Source organism: Vanacampus margaritifer, chromosome 3, assembly GCF_051991255.1.
Source record: "Vanacampus margaritifer isolate UIUO_Vmar chromosome 3, RoL_Vmar_1.0, whole genome shotgun sequence".
Taxonomy (NCBI): Eukaryota; Metazoa; Chordata; class Actinopteri; order Syngnathiformes; family Syngnathidae; genus Vanacampus; species Vanacampus margaritifer.
The window spans coordinates 19,863,861-19,881,352 of record NC_135434.1 but is presented as its reverse complement, the minus strand read 5'-3'; the positions used below and the strand labels follow the sequence as shown (position 1 = coordinate 19,881,352).

Sequence of the window (17,492 nt, the reverse complement as noted above, 5' to 3'; positions counted from 1 at the left end):
TCTCCGTGCAGCCAATTGAAGCTAACCACACCGTGTTCGCACCAGTTGACCCTTTTTTAAAAGCCAGCTCTTAAGAGTTGGGGTCAGTACAGATGGTCATTGCTGTGTGATGAGGCTGACATGAAGTTGTGACGAGTAAACCCTGGCTGCAGAGTGAGTGCGGTTCGAGCCTAGCACAACGTGGCGTGGTCCTAAACGTTTGACTCCACCCACATTGATTCTCACGATTCTAAGCGCCTTCTTTTTGTTTTGTTTTTTTGGTTTATTTGAAGGCTTTAATAGTGCATAGTCGTATGACATGCTTATCACACTTTATTGAACATCGAAAAATTGCAAACTGACTGAATCCCAAAGGGGGTATTGACCTTTTGCACGTGACGTCACAGCCCTCATGGGAATGCCCCCTCCGGTTGGGGGATGCATCGGTGGGGGTGCGAGTGTTGGAACGTGGTCATCAGTGGCTGGAAACGACACTGACGCTGATGTGTGAAACCCGGAAGTCCGTGGCATCTACCCCATACTAACCTCAACCATCCAGGGAGTGTGCCATCAGCTGGGGACACGTGGTACTGCATGCATACCTATCATTTCTATATGGAGGACTTTTAATTTTATTTTATTTTTTTACCACAACTTATGAACACAATGCCCAGGACACTCAGAACCAACGAGTCCCATATGTTTAGGCCTCATGAACATACTGGGCGTGCTTCTGTAGCCCTACAACCATCTGTTTGCTGGGCGTCAAAATGGCCGTTTTGACCACTTCCGTCAAATACTTGTTAACCCTCAGTCAGCCAGGGCGGAGCTAAGTGTTTTTGATTTTGGATGTTACATAATGTTAAAAAGATAAATAAACGTGATGGTGCATCATTAAATCTGTGAATTTTGAAAAAAAAAAAAAGTTTAAACTATTTTGTGTGTAAAAACACTTAGAATCCATGTGGGCAGGGTCAAACAATTAGGTTCACCCCACATCGACCCACGCCTTGCCGAGCTTGACCCTGTGCGTGTGTGACAAGATCGGGCCGATGACCAGCCATTATTGGTCGCTCTTTATTGTCTTTATTGTTTAAATTAAGTAGACTCAGTCAGGGTTGGGAGGGTTACTTTTAAAATGTAATCCATTACAGTTAACAAGTTACCTGCTAATTTTTTGTTTGTTAGTAATGTAATCCAATTACCATAATATTAAAGTAATGTAACTGGATTATTTTTGGATTACTCCAATATTGAGTATGCACATGAAGACAAATTAAAAATAAATATCACCACAATATATATTCTATACAATGTGCCCCTGCTATTTACTGGTGATAGGGACCCAGGCAGCCTACAAATTGCAAAAATCCTTGTGTAATTAAAAAGCATGAAGGCGATTGATTGATTGATTGATTGAAGGCCATATGCTGTTTTTGAACTGTCACTGAATTTCAATTTGACACAAGTGAGGAGGGTGGTTAACCGTCTTCTTACATATTTTATTGATCCAGAGTACATCTTTTTGTTGTACAAATGCTATATATTCTTAAGTACATACTTTTAGCCAAAAGCACTATTTTATGAAGTAGTGTGTATTGGTTGTATGCGTCACAATTTAAGAGCAAATGATGAATCAGCTCATGTCACGGAGTACATGGTCGAGTCAGACAAACATATGACCTCATTGTTTTGGGGGTGACATTTTCTCCATGCCTGGAAACGGGGAGCAATAAAAGTCCCCTGTGCGTTTTGTGGTTGAGGTGATTCTGAAGAGCTCTATATAAGAATAGCAATGACAGGAGAAATCTTGCTTTATGAGCTGCTAATGGTGTACAGGTGCTATTAGGTGAAGGGTGTTATCACTTGGGACAGATGGCACAGGAAGAATTTGGATCTTCGGTTATCATCCAGCACAGCAGCAACAGTAAAACTGACTAGTCAGTCGACTACTATAATCCATGTGTGCACTTTCTATATTGATTTCTTTAGAAAGCAAAGTGCCTCGGCCATTGATCACGACTTTGCTTTTGAACGTCACATAACCAAACTCAGTAAACAGGTGAGCCGTGATTGGTTGTTACCTGAGCGGCTGAGCTCGAAGGAACTGTGATGTCATTTTCAGTTGACAGCAAGTGGCAAAATGGCCGCCCCGTAAAATGAACGAAAGCAGGTGGATTTTACTCCTTAATTCATGTTCCATAAACATAATATCAATCAGAATACCGTGGTAGGGCTGAACATATTATTATTATAAAGAACACATGATTTGCTCATCAACCATATCCAAACTAGCAGTTTTATTTTTTGAATGTCTTACACCTTATGCCAATTCATGTGTATTATGTGAGTTTAAAGGCAAAATGAATCTCCTAAAATGGTCATCACACAATTCCATTTTTTTCCTAAGATTTTTGTACCGGTTTATCTCCATTGAGGCCTGAAGGCTTTGATTCATGTCAGGTTTGGATTAGTAGTTTGCAAGAAATCTCCCTTCATTGGTGATGAATGAGGCACGCTTCAACTCTGTCACCCCCAATACAAGGAGACACTTAATTGATCAGGGAGAGGAGGGCTGTGATTTTTTTTTAGGGGGGAGGGAAGAAGTCCTGCAGTGGTGACGTCAACCTGTGCACCTTCCTTTCCTCGAAAAGAAACAATTATTCGTAAGATGGAGGGCAAATCGTTTAGTAGAATTAAGGGATAGTTGCAGCAAACAAACTGGAGCTTATGAATATCATTCTGGCCAAAATCCATGTGCAAAGTGAAGTGTATACTGTACATGTCCCTTTCCTTAGTCATTTTAATTTAAACATTGTGTCTGTGTGACTGTGTAGTGCATATTGATTGTAATGGCAGAATATTCTCCACCACTTTTTTAATTTTATTTCATTGCATACATTTATGATAATTAATCCCAATTATCTGCTATTTGATTACCGTGGCCTTTTTAGTAAAAGACAGACATAAAAAGTACATTTCAATAACCTTCAGTTGACATTCTGCAATACATTTAATCAATTTGATTAATGTGTCATTTAATGGTCCTCTTTTTCTCCCTCGCCATTGTTAAAACATGCAATGACGCAGCAACAGTGTACCATTAAAACGGCAGGCAACCAACATGGAGGGCGACAAAAATACAGAGCACAAGTGACGACCAATTTTTTAGTTTTAGTTTCTAGTTTTCTAGTTTCTGGTGTTTTGGGTGTAGTGTTGAATTGGGAAGAGCTGTTCCAGCAAAGGTCCTTGACATGACTAATATAGAGTTTTGTGACCCTTGAGGGCCACTGTAATTCTTGCATTCAATGTGTAAAGTATCACAATTTGTCTGTGTACTGTAGTTTTAGTTTTTGGCATCAAGACACTAGTAAACATTCTTCCTTGGCTTAAAATGTTTTCCCGTGAGGCAAGGATGATAACAGTGGGTTTCTTTGTTTCTTTTGTTCTCGTCAGCTGTTTGTGGCTCCGTCTCCACTGACAGCCTGTTGTTTGCGGGATAGCCATCTGCGTGACGAGGCCTCAATGCCCTGCTGCGTCTGTAGAAGTGACATGACAGCAGAGCTGAGCTTGGGGCAAACCCTGTCAATCATTTGTCTATGACTAGGAGATGGTCCTTCTTTCGTTTCTGCCCCCCCCCCCCCAAAAAAAAAACAACAACCCTAAACTTCTTTGTAACGGTACTTCAGCCACACTGCTAACCCAAATAAGTTAGCGTAACTAAAGTGAGGTAATCGGTTGCCTCACTTTTTTGAGTTGTCTCTTTTCTTTTCTTTTTAGTTGATTAACTCAAAAGTTAGTTTTGCAGAACTTGAACGGTTTGATGACACCCAACTTATTTTTTTTATACATACAGCTTTCTGTTAGGAGTGTGCCCAAAAATCGATTCTTATAAGAATCGCGATTCTCATTTATTATGATTCAGAATCAATTTTAAATGTCCCAAAATCAATTTTATTTAAATTATTTTATACGGTCTTGCTTTTGTCTGTGGCCCTTATTTAGAGCGCTGTTCATGTTGTACTCGGTTTGGCCACTGAGGGGCAGCGTGTTTCCACACGGTCTAATACACTGTTAAGTTGTAGCCACATTAGAGAGTAGAAGGAAAGTCACGATCAAGTTATTCCAATAAAAGTTTGTTTTTTTTTCAGCGCGGAGCCGTTCTTTTGAGTAATAAAAGTGCCGCGAGTAGCGCACTAATTAGCATTAGCGAGTCAAACTGGAGTAAAATCATTACAATTCCTTGCACATCTATAGATTGAAGCAAAAATCATTGTCAATCAAATCATTTTGAATAAAAAATCGTTCTTAACTCTTTGACTGCCAAAAATGTTAAATAACGTTTAGTAAAATCCTACGGAGGACTGCCAAAGACGTTAAAAGACGTTCACTATGTTTTTTTTGGAAACGGGTGGAGGAAAGCCTTGGCCAGCTGTGCTGAAAGTATCAAGCAGATTTAGTTAGTATAATGCCTATTTTTGGGAACTAGATGGCAGCGATGACTCTCTTTGGACAAGATTGGGTAGGCGTCAGTAGAAGACGTGAGGCGGAGCTAGAGTGTTGAGGAGAGAATGGCTGAGGAAGCGAAAATGGCGACCGGTTGCAAGCAGCTCACGCTTGAGCATTTTTTTCAAAGACGAAAAGCATCGACCAATGCTAAAGAGCACATTGATGACGACGATGATGATGATGGTGACTCCGAGGTTGACGCCGAAGTTGGAAGCGTCGACGCGGCGGCTATGATCACGTCATAAAGCCTCACCGGCTAGCGATGCTAAAGCCGGAAAACGCGGAGCACAACCGAGCACTTCTGCACAGGCGGACGTTCAATCGGACGACGAAGAGTGCCCCGAGTCCAATGCATATTCATCGGCGGAGTGGGTACTGAAGGACATGAGGAAGCCAGACGTAACACCACCGTATCATGATCCTGAGAGTAGACTTGATGGCAACATGGCCAAACACACACTGCAGTATATACTTGCTATTCCCCGGAAAAAAAGGCCAGCAAGAAAGTGTAGCATCTGCATGCGAAGGGGCAATCGCAGTGAAACTAATCTGTTGTGCAAATCCTGCTGCGTCCCCTTGCACGCAGGGGAGTGTTACAAAAAGAAAAACTGTATTTGAAACATCCACACAATTGTAAATAGTACCACAGTTGCACATATTTGTAAATAGTTTGCCAAATTGTTTTGTCAAATTGTTTTGTCAAATTGTTACACTGTTGAATGTAAATAAACGTATTTTGCTATCAAAAAACACTTTTTCATCGTTGGTGGTAGTGTTTTACAGAAGTAAAGCACTGTTTAGGTGTTTGTGGCATCATTCATGGAAAAAAAAAAGGTGTCAAATTCACTAGAGTGCATGAAATAATATCGTTTCACAAAAAGCTTGATTTCTCCGTATTTTGTTTCAAAACAGAGCATTTGGGTGAAACTAACCATTTTCTATTGTTGATTACTGAAAAACGGAATATGGTAGAAACAAACCTTTTGAAAAAATTAAAATGTAACCTTTATTTAATCACCCTCATGCATATCAAGTGTTCGTAGGTTTCTGTATCATCCGAACACGCAGGAGGGCTGACAATAGTTGTGTGTTGGGAAGATCCAGAAACCTCTACGAACACTTCAACTACATGAGGGTGAATAGATAAAAGTTTCATTTTTGGTTAAGTATGCTTTTAACTACAAACTAAAACAGATACTGTATCTGCCTCCTAACATTAAAAAGTCTATTTTAAAGCTGTTTTATTTATTTATTTATTAAACATGAACAACAAATAAGTCTTTGTATGCCCTCATGCGGCATTTGTTAATGAAGGCTTTGTTAATCTAACTTTTTTCAACTGGTGTCCATCCCTCCATTATGCTTCAGCGCATGATGCAAGGCAACAGTTAAAATAAACGAAAGCACAAATTACAAATTGCATAATGTAACAGCAGTAACCAGGACCGTATTAAGAGCTCTTTAATTCCTGATATAAAATTCACATTGTAATGATTCATACCAATTTAGTTACACTTCGAGGAAATTTCAACAAGCAAAACATTAGTGTAAATGAAGCGATGTGATATAGTGGGTTCTGTTTAGAAGCAATGCCAAATTTAGGCAGGATGATAAATAGCAAGTGGCAGAGAGATTTAGGCAAAAAAGTGTCCATAAATGACGCGCTAATAAATTTTATGTCCTTGTAAATGGCAAATGGGCGCCTTCTTAAAATAATCACCTAAGTATTTTTTCCCAGGAAACACAAAAAATTTAACCATTTGCATCATGAAGAGATGATTTAGGCAAAAAAATAAAAATGACAGGCAATTAATGTAAGAGGGTGACGATGTCAGAATGGGGGAGCTTGAGGACCCAAATGTGGGAAGACAGGGCGAGGAGGCAGAGGTTAGAAGACTAGGTTTAAAGACTTGGATGTGGTGGAAGTTAGTTTGCTTCCATTCTTTTTGGATTCTTCTAATACCTTTGTGGGTGTTTGTTCACCTGACTATTTCCTTTTCATGGAGTTTACATCAAGCTCAGGACAAGAAGTAGTGAATTAACAATTAACCATCTTGTTTTGAAGACGTTGTGACCACCCGTACGTCACGTGGCTCGTCAAAACAGTACAAAAATATATTATATTAAAAGCAACGAAGTACAACAACTACATATTTGTTAAATTATAGTGTGAAACTAATGCAATGTTCATCATTAGCTCAATAATTAATATAAAGGTTCTTACTTGCCTCACCAACTGAAAAACATGCAGCATGACATGTCTCTGCTTAGTTTTCTGATGAAATAAGTTAATAATGAGAAGAAAAACAAGTTACAGATAAACTTTATCAACAGATTTCTACACAATTACACTTAAATTACTTAAATAAATAAAAATCCTAACAACATGTAAGATATTCTACCATTCTTATTTAATGTTCTGTCTTCAACTGTTATGATAGCATGTTAAAAAAAAAACTGAAATAAGCTCCATTCTTCTCATCATGTCCCATTTCAGTGCAGTTGGTTAGCTTACGAGCATATACTAGCAACACAGCTCACCTTGCTTTCATTTCTAATAGACCGTTAGCATTAGCAACTTGGCTTCAACGTTTAGGATGATTCGGAATAATTTCTTCAGTCAAACCACTTCTAAAGACCGCATATGGTTGTCACACCGCGGTGAGGGTGTCTTGTCATTTCCTGTTTTATTGTGAAAAGTCTGACTCCTCTCGTTTCAGGTCACTTGCCCTTCCTCGTGTGGTGTCTGTGTCAACCCTGATCCCTGATTGTTTCCACCTGTTCCCCATTACCCTCATGTGTTAAATAGTCTGCGTTTTCCCTGTCTTGTGCCGAAGTGTTTTCGTTTGAGCCACTGAAGCCTGCCATAGACCACAGCCTGGATACCCAATTGCCTTGTTGCCTTTATTTGCCTTGTCTCGTGAGAGAACCTTTGTTTGTAATTTTGTATAGCTTAGTTTTGTTTAGTCATAGAGTGATTTTTGTTTTTGAATGTAGTTGTGAACTTCCTCCCTTTTGGAGCGCTTTCAGTTAAGGTTTGTATAGTCGTTATTTTTCCTCTCTCATTGAAGAGCTTTTGTTTTGTTAATTAAAAGCTGCTTTATCCTCCACCTCTTCCTCTGCGTCTGAGTCCAAAACAGCCTCGTTGTGTCAGAACACTTCGGCCAGCATGGACTCAGCAGAAAGAGAGCAATGGATCGCAGCTTTGCGGGCTCAGGATGCCCGTCTACGCAGACAGGAGGAGTTTCAGACCGCCATGGCAACGCAAATGACTGAGCTTTCAGCTCAGATTCCGGGTGCTCGAAGTCGCACCAATAGCCCTCCGGCCGAGCCAGAGACTCAAGCTACCTTGCCGATCCTACCCGTGCCATATACCGGATCAGGGATCAAGTTAGCCTCTCCTGAGCGATTCTCTGGAGAGCCAGGACAATGCAAGGCCTTTTTACAGACTGTGACATTCATTTTGAGTACTCCCCCCAGGCTTTTCCCACAGATCGTTCAAGGGTGGCTTTCATGATCTCTCACCTGACTGGAAGAGCCAGAGCCTGGGCCACGGCAGAGTGGGCCCGCTGTTCCCCACTTTGCAGCTCCGCCCCGAAATTCCGAGCCGCTCTTCAGGGAGTCTTTGACCCAGCCTGTTCCGACTGAGAAAAGGCCCGGCAGCTAAGCAGTCTGATCCAAGGAAGGGACTCCGTGAGTGACTATGCCATACGCTTCCGCACTCTTGCGGCAGAGTGGCTGGAACACCACGGCACTCTACGACGTTTTTCTCAAGGGCCTGACAACGTCCATCCAGGAGCTTCTCATCGCAGTCGATCTTCCACCGGATTTGGACTCCCTCATCGCCCTGGCCATACGGACGGATCATCGGCTGCAGGAGGTGACGCAGAGCCGCGCTCGCCGGACCAGGACAATGGAGGGTTTCCCGCGCTTCTCAACATCAGGGGGGTCAGCTCCTCTCGGATCTCTGTCAGTTCAGCGCCAACCAGCTCCCGCGCAACCAGAGGAAGAGCCCATGCAACTGGGCAGAGCGCGGATCTCGCTGGAGGAGAGACGGCGTCGACAGCGGGAAGGGCTGTGTTTCTACTGCGGGAACCGAGATCACCTCGTGGTCGCCTGCCCAGCCAAAAGGACCCAAGAGGTGAGTCAAGTCACGACTCTGGCGGCGGCCCCACGAAGACTCACGTCAGTGAGGATCAACCATCACACCACTCCCACAGACCTCTATGCCCTGATAGATTCTGGGGCCGACGAGAGCCTAATTGACTGGGGGCTGGTGAGACATTTAGGAGCCAAGACTGAGCCGTTAATCAAGCCCATTAAGGCTAGGGCCCTGAATGGAAGTGAACTATTTATTATTACGCACATCACAGAACCCATCCAGCTCCAAGTCGGCAAACATAAGGAGCACCTAGTTTTTCAGTGTCCTTCACGGACCCTGGTCCTAGGACACCCTTGGTTGTGTGAATACAATCCCCATGTAGACTGGGTAACTGGCGATGTTCTGGGATGGGGAAAGAATTGTGTGAGCCATGGGATTGGTTCACCAAACCGAGAAGTAGACATCACCACGGTTGATCACATTTCTGTCAAATCCTTCACAGACGCAGAATACCCGAATTTGAGTGCCGTGCCTCCATGCTACCATCACCTCCAGGAGATCTTCAGTAAGACCAAGGCCATGTCGCTCCCACCCCATCGTGCCTATGACTGTGCCATAGAACTGATTCCTGGTTCCACCATTCCCAAGGGACGCCTATATTCTGTTTCAGGACCAGAGAAGGCGGCTCTTAGGGATTACATCGAAACTTCTCTGAAGGTTGGACTGATTCGTCCTTCCTCATCACCAGCGGGAGCAGGTTTCTTTTTTGTGGGGAAGAAAGATGGTTCCTTACGGCCATGTATAGACTATAGCCCCCTTAATGACATTACGATAAAGAACCGCTACCCTCTTCTTCTCATGTCCTCCGTCTTTGAAAATCTCCAACAAGCCACGATCTTTACTAAATTGGACTTGCGCAATGCCTACCACCTCATTAGGATCTGAGAGGGGGATGAGTGGAAGACAGGGTTCAATACACCTAGTGGCCATTATGAATACCTGGTCATGCCCTTCGGACTCACTAACGCTCCTGCAGTGTTCCAGGCCATGATCAATGACGTGTTGAGAGACTTTCTGGACCAGTTTGTATATGTTTATTTAGACGACATACTCATATACTCGACAGATCTAGCCACTCATCAGATCCATGTTTCCAAGGTTCTTCAAAGACTGCTGGAGCACAAACTGTATGTTAAGGCCGAGAAATGCGTCTTTCATGCTGGAACCGTCTCTTTTTTTGGGTTTCGTCATAGCTCCGGGGAGGGTTCAGATGGACCCGGCTAAAACTAGGGCTGTGACGGAGTGGCCCACTCCTGTTAGCCGCAAGAAGGTTCAGCAGTTCCTCGGGTTCGCAAACTTCTACAGACGCTTCATCAGAGGGTTCAGCGCAATAGCTGCCCCTCTGCATGCCCTCACCTCCACTCTGGTGAGGTTCAGTTGGTCACCGGCGGCTGAAGCCGCTTTTGAAGAACTCAAGAAACGATTTGTCACAGCTCCGATCCTCATAGTACCAGATCCACAGCGGCAATTCATGGTGGAAGTGGATGCATCCAATGAGGGGATCGGAGCTGTCCTGTCTCAACGCGCAGAGAAGGATGGAAAGATGCACCCCTGCGCATTCTTTTCACGACGATTATCCAAGGCCGAGCGGAACTATGACGTTGGGGACAAAGAGCTTCTGGCCGTCAAGCTTGCTCTGGAAGAGTGGAGGCACTGGCTTGAGGGGGCAAAGCATCCATTCGTGGTCTGGACCGATCACAAGAACCTGGAATATATACGCAAAGCCAAGAGACTCAACTCACGCCAGGCCCGATGGGCACTGTTCTTCAATCGGTTTTCCTTCTCTCTCACTTACAGGCCAGGGTCCCAAAACGTCAAACCCGACGCCCTGTCCCGTCTCTACGATCCTGAGCCTGTAACTAAGGAACCAGAGACCATCCTTTCGCCGGACTGTGTGATTGGAGCCGTGACATGGCCTATCGAGAGAGAAGTGAAACAAGCCAACGGGGAGGCAACCCCACCAAAAGGGTGCCCGGCGAATAGGCTATTTGTTCCAGAGCAGCTGCGACCACAGGTGATCCATTGGGGTCACACCTCACTTCTATCCTGTCATCCGGGAGTTCGACGGACAATTTACGGCAACTCCCGGCGTTTCTGGTGGCCTTCCATGGAGCCGGAGGTCCGGGAGTACATCGAGGCCTGCTCGGTATGTGCTCGAAACAAGACATCCACCAGATCGCGCATGGGTCTGCTACAGCCTCTTCGACCATGGGCTGAAATTTCCCTGGATTTTGTCACGGGACTTCCTCTCTCCAAAGGAAAGACCACCGTTCTCACAGTAGTTGACCGATTTTCTAAGATGGTCCGATTCTTAGCCTTGTCAAAGCTTCCCTCAGCCAAGGAAACGGCTGAGGTCATGATTAAACAAGTTTTTCGAGTTTACGGGTTCCCTAGAGACATTGTGTCGGATCGGGGGCCCCAGTTTGTGTCACGCTTTTGGAAGGAATTTTGCCGCCTAATAGGCGCCAAAGCCAGCCTAACCTCAGGGTACCACCCTGAGGCTAACGGTCAGTCGGAACGTCTCAACCAGCAGCTGGAAACCGGTTTACGGTGCCTTGTATCTCAGAACCCGGCATCGTGGAGCAAACACCTGGTTTGGGTTGAGTTTGCCCATAACTCCCTGCCCACCTCTGCTACTGGACTCACCCCCTTCAAATGCGTTTTTGGATACGACCCTCCTTTTTTTCCTAACCTAGAGTCTGAGGCCTCTGTTCCCTCAGCCCATGCCTTGGTCCGTCGTTGCCATCGCGTCTGGGCAGCCGCTCGGCAGGTTCTGGAGCGCCAGAGGGACAGAGGCAAGCGAGCAGCGGATCGGAAAAGGAGACCTGCTCCAGTATACCAGCCAGGGAACAAAGTGGTTGTCAGCCAAACATCTGCATTTAAAGGTGCCATGCCAAAAGTTGGCGCCTCGGTTTGTGGGCCCATACCCCATCTCCAAGGTGATCAACCCGGCCGCGGTCCGTCTTCGCCTGCCTCGGTCCTTGCGTGTTCACCCAACGTTCCACGTAAGCCAAGTCAAGCCAGTCAAGGAGAGTTCTCTGGTTCCGGCTCCTACGCCCCCGCCGCCTCCTGTGATTGTGGATGGGGGGCCCGTCTACAAAGTCAAGCGATTGCTGGCCGTCCGCAAGCGGGGCCGGGGCAGGCAGTTCTTGGTGGACTGGGAGGGGTATGGGCCTGAGGAAAGACAGTGGATACCTTCCCGCTTCATCATGGATGACTCTCTAATTGAAGACTTTTTTTAGGGAGCATCCTGACCAGCCTGGGCCGTCAGGAGTCGGCCTTAGGGGGAGGGGTACTGTCACACCGCGGTGAGGGTGTCTTGTCATTTCCTGTTTTATTGTGAAAAGTCTGACTCCTCTCGTTTCAGGTCACTTGCCCTTCCTCGTGTGGTGTCTGTGTCAACCCTGATCCCTGATTGTTTCCACCTGTTCCCCATTACCCTCATGTGTTAAATAGTCTGCGTTTTCCCTGTCTTGTGCCGAAGTGTTTTCGTTTGAGCCACTGAAGCCTGCCATAGACCACAGCCTGGATATCCAATTGCCTTGTTGCCTTTATTTGCCTTGTCTCGTGAGAGAACCTTTGTTTGTAATTTTGTATAGCTTAGTTTTGTTTAGTCATAGAGTGATTTTTGTTTTTGAATGTAGTTGTGAACTTCCTCCCTTTTGGAGCGCTTTCAGTTAATGTTTGTATAGTCGTTATTTTTCCTCTCTCATTGAAGAGCTTTTGTTTTGTTAATTAAAAGCTGCCTTACCCTCCACTTCTTCCTCTGCGTCTGAGTCCAAAACAGCCTCGTTGTGTCAATGGTTAGCGAAAGAACTGAAAAATGACAGAGTGATGCACATTCTGTTTGTTTTATTTTAAGGCACATTTTACTGACCTGAAACAGACACTTTTGGATTCCCGCCCACAGCTAATTGTATGAAAACCCCACTAACAAATATGCACAATATGTAAGCCATTCCTTTTTTTAAATGGTCATTTAATATTTATATATAGGCGCTTCCTTATAAAAAACTACATAATTCAAGCTCTGCATGTTTTACAGCAGTCCAAGTTGAATATTATCCCAAAAGTACATATATACATATATATAATGTTATATTTGGTGCAAGTGATAATTTGGTACTTTTTTTTTTTTTAATTATTAAATAGTTAAATGAGCACTTGTGTCCATAAAATAGCTTCAATACAATTGCCTGTCAAAAGTTTTAACTCTGAATCTGTTTTCCACTCAATGTAAATAACTATCTGATTTGAAACGTGTTATATTAGATGTTGCTATTTGTTTTATTACCGTACATTGAAGCGAAACTCTGGTCAGATGGAAAAAGATTTTGTCTCGACAGCACCTAACTAAATATTATGGCATTGAATGAATAGCTACAAAGGAAAATTCTAGATAACCACAAACAGCAACGTCGGTGTCAAATAGACAAGACCAAAATGTTTATGAAGCTATAAAATATCAAATGTAAAACGAAAGGGAAATAATATACTTACTCTTAAATCACAACAAAAATGTGTGACTGCTGTTTAGCTTGGAAGAACTTCTCGCCTGCACGTGGCATGCACAGACTTTGTACAAAATTAAGTACGATAAATACGAAGTCTTAATTGTTTGAACAGGAAGTATTGATTGGACCTGAAAACAAAATTAGCATAAAACTAACACTTAAACACTTATACTGTATATAAGATGTAAGTTAGTGTTGTATAGTATAACTAATGGAGGGATGCATTGCACTCTTGTACAAAGCAACAGAAAAAAAGCCATAGTGCTGTCTCAGTAGGTAGCACCTGTCACACACCTGTCTTTTCTCTAACCTCATTTCAAGTTGATTCAAGCTAATTATATACAAACACACATATCGCCAATTCAGTCAGTTTTTTTGCTTTCTTTCACAGAAAAAACGGCAAAGTTCATTTATCTGCCCTCATTTATACAATGGTTCAAAAACATCCTAGCAAAACATTAAGCATCAGGGTTTTTTTTTTATCAGTACCAAAAAGTAGGTTGTTGTTCCCATTTTTACCTTGTGACTATCAATATACATCATATTGTAAAAGTGTAAATGCCACTGACCGATTTTACTGGTCAGTGTAACATATTGTTTAACTGTGAACAAACTTAATTCATTCCAGCAAATACTTGGAAACTAATGATTAAATGTAACATTATTCAAATGTGTGCAGTACTCTACCAAAACACAATGTGGTTAATGTAACATGTAATCTGTCCAAGCAAAACACAATGTGTAAAACCAATGTGTCATGCAATAGCCAATGATACTGAAAATGCTTTGTTAGCATACTACGAGAAAAACATTGTGCGAAAAGCTATCTTAAATTGGTCAGAGTTCTCGGGAAATTGCAGTCTGAAAAAGTCATCTTTTAAATAGCTTCGTTATTATATAGCTATTTTCATGTATTAGTTTGGTTTATGGTTGACGTGTTGGAAGAAATATCCATCAGATAAAGGTGGAATATGGTGTAATATATATTAATATGGCGTATGTATAGTATTATAGGAATAAAGAACATTTTTGTGCGCAAAAGTTGTGTTTTTCCAAAACAAAAATGTTGTATTTATGAGAAGAAAGGTCAGAATAATACAAGGGAAAAAAAATATTTTTAAGAGACGTAAAAGTATTTATGTGTTATGGACAGTAAATGTCATCTGGCTCAATGGTGCGCAAAAACTGCGCGTCCAGGAGGAGTCAGATGTGGGTAGACGCAAAATTGAGGATTTGGAAGTGGGTAGACGCAAAACTGACTGAAAAAGAAGTGGGAATATGCCATATATACACCACTGGCCAGTTCAGTCACTTCTTGGCTTACCTTCCGCACCTCCAACATGAGCACCTTTACAAAAAAGATTTGTCGTGAATAGCATGTGAGGGTCATAAGTTAAAGCCTCATACAGGGCATGGCTTTATTTTTCCAAACATCGTCAGTTAAAACTGGTGTAAGGAAAATATGCACAAACGCACGTACAGCCGAATCAGTCACTTCTTGGCTTTACTTCCCCACCTCCGACCTCAAAACCCTAATGAACAGAGTAAGCATGCGAATAACTGTCTTATATGTTCAAGGGAAATGTTTTCTTTGGTTATAGTTGCAATCCGAAAAAGTCAACTTCTTAAAAGTGTCAACATTAGTTCAACAAGCCTATTTTCATGTACGGGTTTGAGCCCATTGGACCATTCCACCTTACAGTGTTTGCTTTCAGTTTGTTTCTTTCGTCATTGTTGCAGTCCGAAAAAGTCAACTTCTTGGACAGTTTTTCAACATTTGTTCAACCAGTCTATTTCCATGTACGGGTTTGAGCCCATTGGACAATTCCACCTTTCAGTCTTTGCTTCCACTTTGCATGTGGCCTTGTTAGCGCAGTTGGTAGCGCGTAAATCTCATAATCTGAAGGTCATGGGTTCAAGGCTCATACAGGGCAAATGTTCAAGGGTAATGTCTTCTTTCGTCCTAGTTGCAGTCCGAAAAAGTCAACTTTTTTGACAACTTATCAACATTCGTTCAACCAGCATATATTCCTGTACGGGTTTCAGCCCATTGGACAATTCCACCTTTCAGTCTTTGCTTCCAGTTTGCATGTGGCCTTGTTAGCGCAGTTGGTAGCGCGTCCGTCTCATAATCTGAAGGTCATGAGTGCAAACCTCATACAGGGCATTACTACCTTTTCCCAAACCCCTTCGGTTAAAATTGGTGTAAAGAGAGTATGCATGAATCCTTGTACAACCGCTTTTTCCACGTGTTGGCTTTATTTCCCCGCGTCGTACCTCATAATCTGAAGGTCATGGGTTCAAACCTCATACAGGGCAAGTGTTCACGGGTAATGTGTTCTTTCATCCTAGTTACAGTCCGAAAAAGTCAACTTTTTTGACAACTTTTCAACATTCGTTCATCCAGCCTATATTCCTGTACGGGTTTGAGCCCGTTGGACAATCCACCTTTCAGTCTTTGCTTCCAGGTTGCATGTGCCCTTGTTAGCGCAGTTGGTAGCGTGTCAGTCTCATAATCTGAAGGTCATGAGTTCAAACCTCATACAGGGCACCGCTACCTTTTCCCAAACATCTTCAGTTAAAATTGGTGTAAAGAGAGTATGGACGAATCCTTGTACAACCGCTTTTTCCACAAATTGGCTTTACTTCCCCACCTCTTACCTCATAATCTGAAGGTCATGAGTTCAAGCCTCATTCATGGCAAGTGTTCAATGGTAATGTGTTCTTTCGTCCTAGTTGCAGTCCGAAAAAGTCGACTTTTTTGACACCTTTCCAACATTCGTTCAACCAGCCTATATTCCTGTATGGGTTTGAGCCCATTGAACAATTTTACCTTTCAGTCTTTGCTTCCAGTTTGCATGTGGCCTTGTTAGCGCAGTTGGTAGCGCGTCAGTCTCATAATCTGAAGGTCATGAGTTCAAACGTCATACAGGGCATTACTACCTTTTCCCAAACATCTTCAGTTAAAAATGTTGTAAAGAGAGTATGCACGAATCCTTGTACAACTGCTTTTTCCACGTGTTGCCTTTATTTCCCCACATCGTACCTCATAATCTAAAGGTCATGAGTTCAAACCTCATTCAGGGCAAGTGTTCAAGGGGAATGTCTTCTTTCGTCATAGTTGCAGTCCAAAAAAGTCAACTTCTTGGACAGTTTTTCAACATTTGTTCAACCAGTCTATTTTCATGTACGGGTTTGAGCCCATTGGACAATTCCACCTTTCAGTCTTTGCTTCCACTTTGCATGTGGCCTTGTTAGCGCAGTTGGTAGCGCGTAAATCTCATAATCTGAAGGTCATGGGTTCAAGGCTCATACAGGGCAAATGTTCAAGGGTAATGTCTTCTTTTGTCCTAGTTGCAGTCCGAAAAAGTCAACTTTTTTGACAACTTTTCAACATTCGTTCAACCAGCCTATATTCCTGTACGGGTTTGAACCCATTGGACAATTCCACCTTTCAGTCTTTGCTTCCAGTTTGCATGTGGCCTTGTTAGCGCAGTTGGTAGCGTGTCAGTCTCATAATCTGAAGGTCATGAGTTCAAACCTCATACAGGGCATTACTACCTTTTCCCAAACCACTTCGGTTAAAATTGGTGTAAAGAGAGTATGCATGAATCCTTGTACAACCGCTTTTTCCACGTGTTGGCTTTATTTCCCCGCGTCGTACCTCATAATCTGAAGGTCATGGGTTCAAACCTCATACAGGGCAAGTGTTCACGGGTAATGTGTTCTTTCGTCCTAGTTGCAGTCCGAAAAAGTCAACTTTTTTGACAACTTTTCAACATTCGTTCAACCAGCCTATATTCCTGTACGGGTTTGAGCCCGTTGGACCATCCACCTTTCAGTCTTTGCTTCCAGTTTGCATGTGGCCTTGTTAGCGCAGTTGGTAGCGCGTCAGTCTCATAATCTGAAGGTCATGAGTTCAAACCTCATACAGGGCACCGCTATCTTTTCCCAAACATCTTCAGTTAAAATTGGTGTAAAGAGAGTATGGACGAATCCTTGTACAACCGCTTTTTCCACAAATTGGCTTTACTTCCCCACCTCTTACCTCATAATCTGAAGGTCATGAGTTCAAGCCTCATTCATGGAAAGTGTTCAAGGGGAATGTCTTCTTTCGTCATAGTTGCAGTCCAAAAAAGTCAACTTCTTGGACAACTTTCCAACATTCGTTCAACCAGCCTATATTCCTGTATGGGTTTGAGCCCATTGAACAATTTTACCTTTCAGTCTTTGCTTCCAGTTTGCATGTGGCCTTGTTAGCGCAGTTGGTAGCGCGTCAGTCTCATAATCTGAAGGTCATGAGTCCAAGCCTCATTCATGGCAAGTGT

The 17,492-nt window shown here is 43.1% G+C and overlaps 5 non-coding genes across 5 annotated transcripts; all 5 read left to right on the top strand.

Annotated features, from left to right (window-relative positions):
- Nucleotides 1-15,258: 15,258 nt before the first annotated feature.
- trnam-cau (transfer RNA methionine (anticodon CAU)) lies at nucleotides 15,259-15,331 on the top strand. Its single transcript has one exon. It is a non-coding gene; the product is annotated as a tRNA-Met (tRNA).
- A 310-nt stretch (nucleotides 15,332-15,641) lies between these two features.
- Nucleotides 15,642-15,715, top strand: trnam-cau (transfer RNA methionine (anticodon CAU)). Its single transcript has one exon. It is a non-coding gene; the product is annotated as a tRNA-Met (tRNA).
- Nucleotides 15,716-16,027: 312 nt separating this feature from the next.
- trnam-cau (transfer RNA methionine (anticodon CAU)) lies at nucleotides 16,028-16,100 on the top strand. Its single transcript has one exon. It is a non-coding gene; the product is annotated as a tRNA-Met (tRNA).
- A 545-nt stretch (nucleotides 16,101-16,645) lies between these two features.
- trnam-cau (transfer RNA methionine (anticodon CAU)) lies at nucleotides 16,646-16,718 on the top strand. The gene has a single exon. It is a non-coding gene; the product is annotated as a tRNA-Met (tRNA).
- Nucleotides 16,719-17,029: 311 nt separating this feature from the next.
- trnam-cau (transfer RNA methionine (anticodon CAU)) lies at nucleotides 17,030-17,102 on the top strand. The gene has a single exon. It is a non-coding gene; the product is annotated as a tRNA-Met (tRNA).
- The last annotated feature ends 390 nt before the right edge of the window (nucleotides 17,103-17,492 follow it).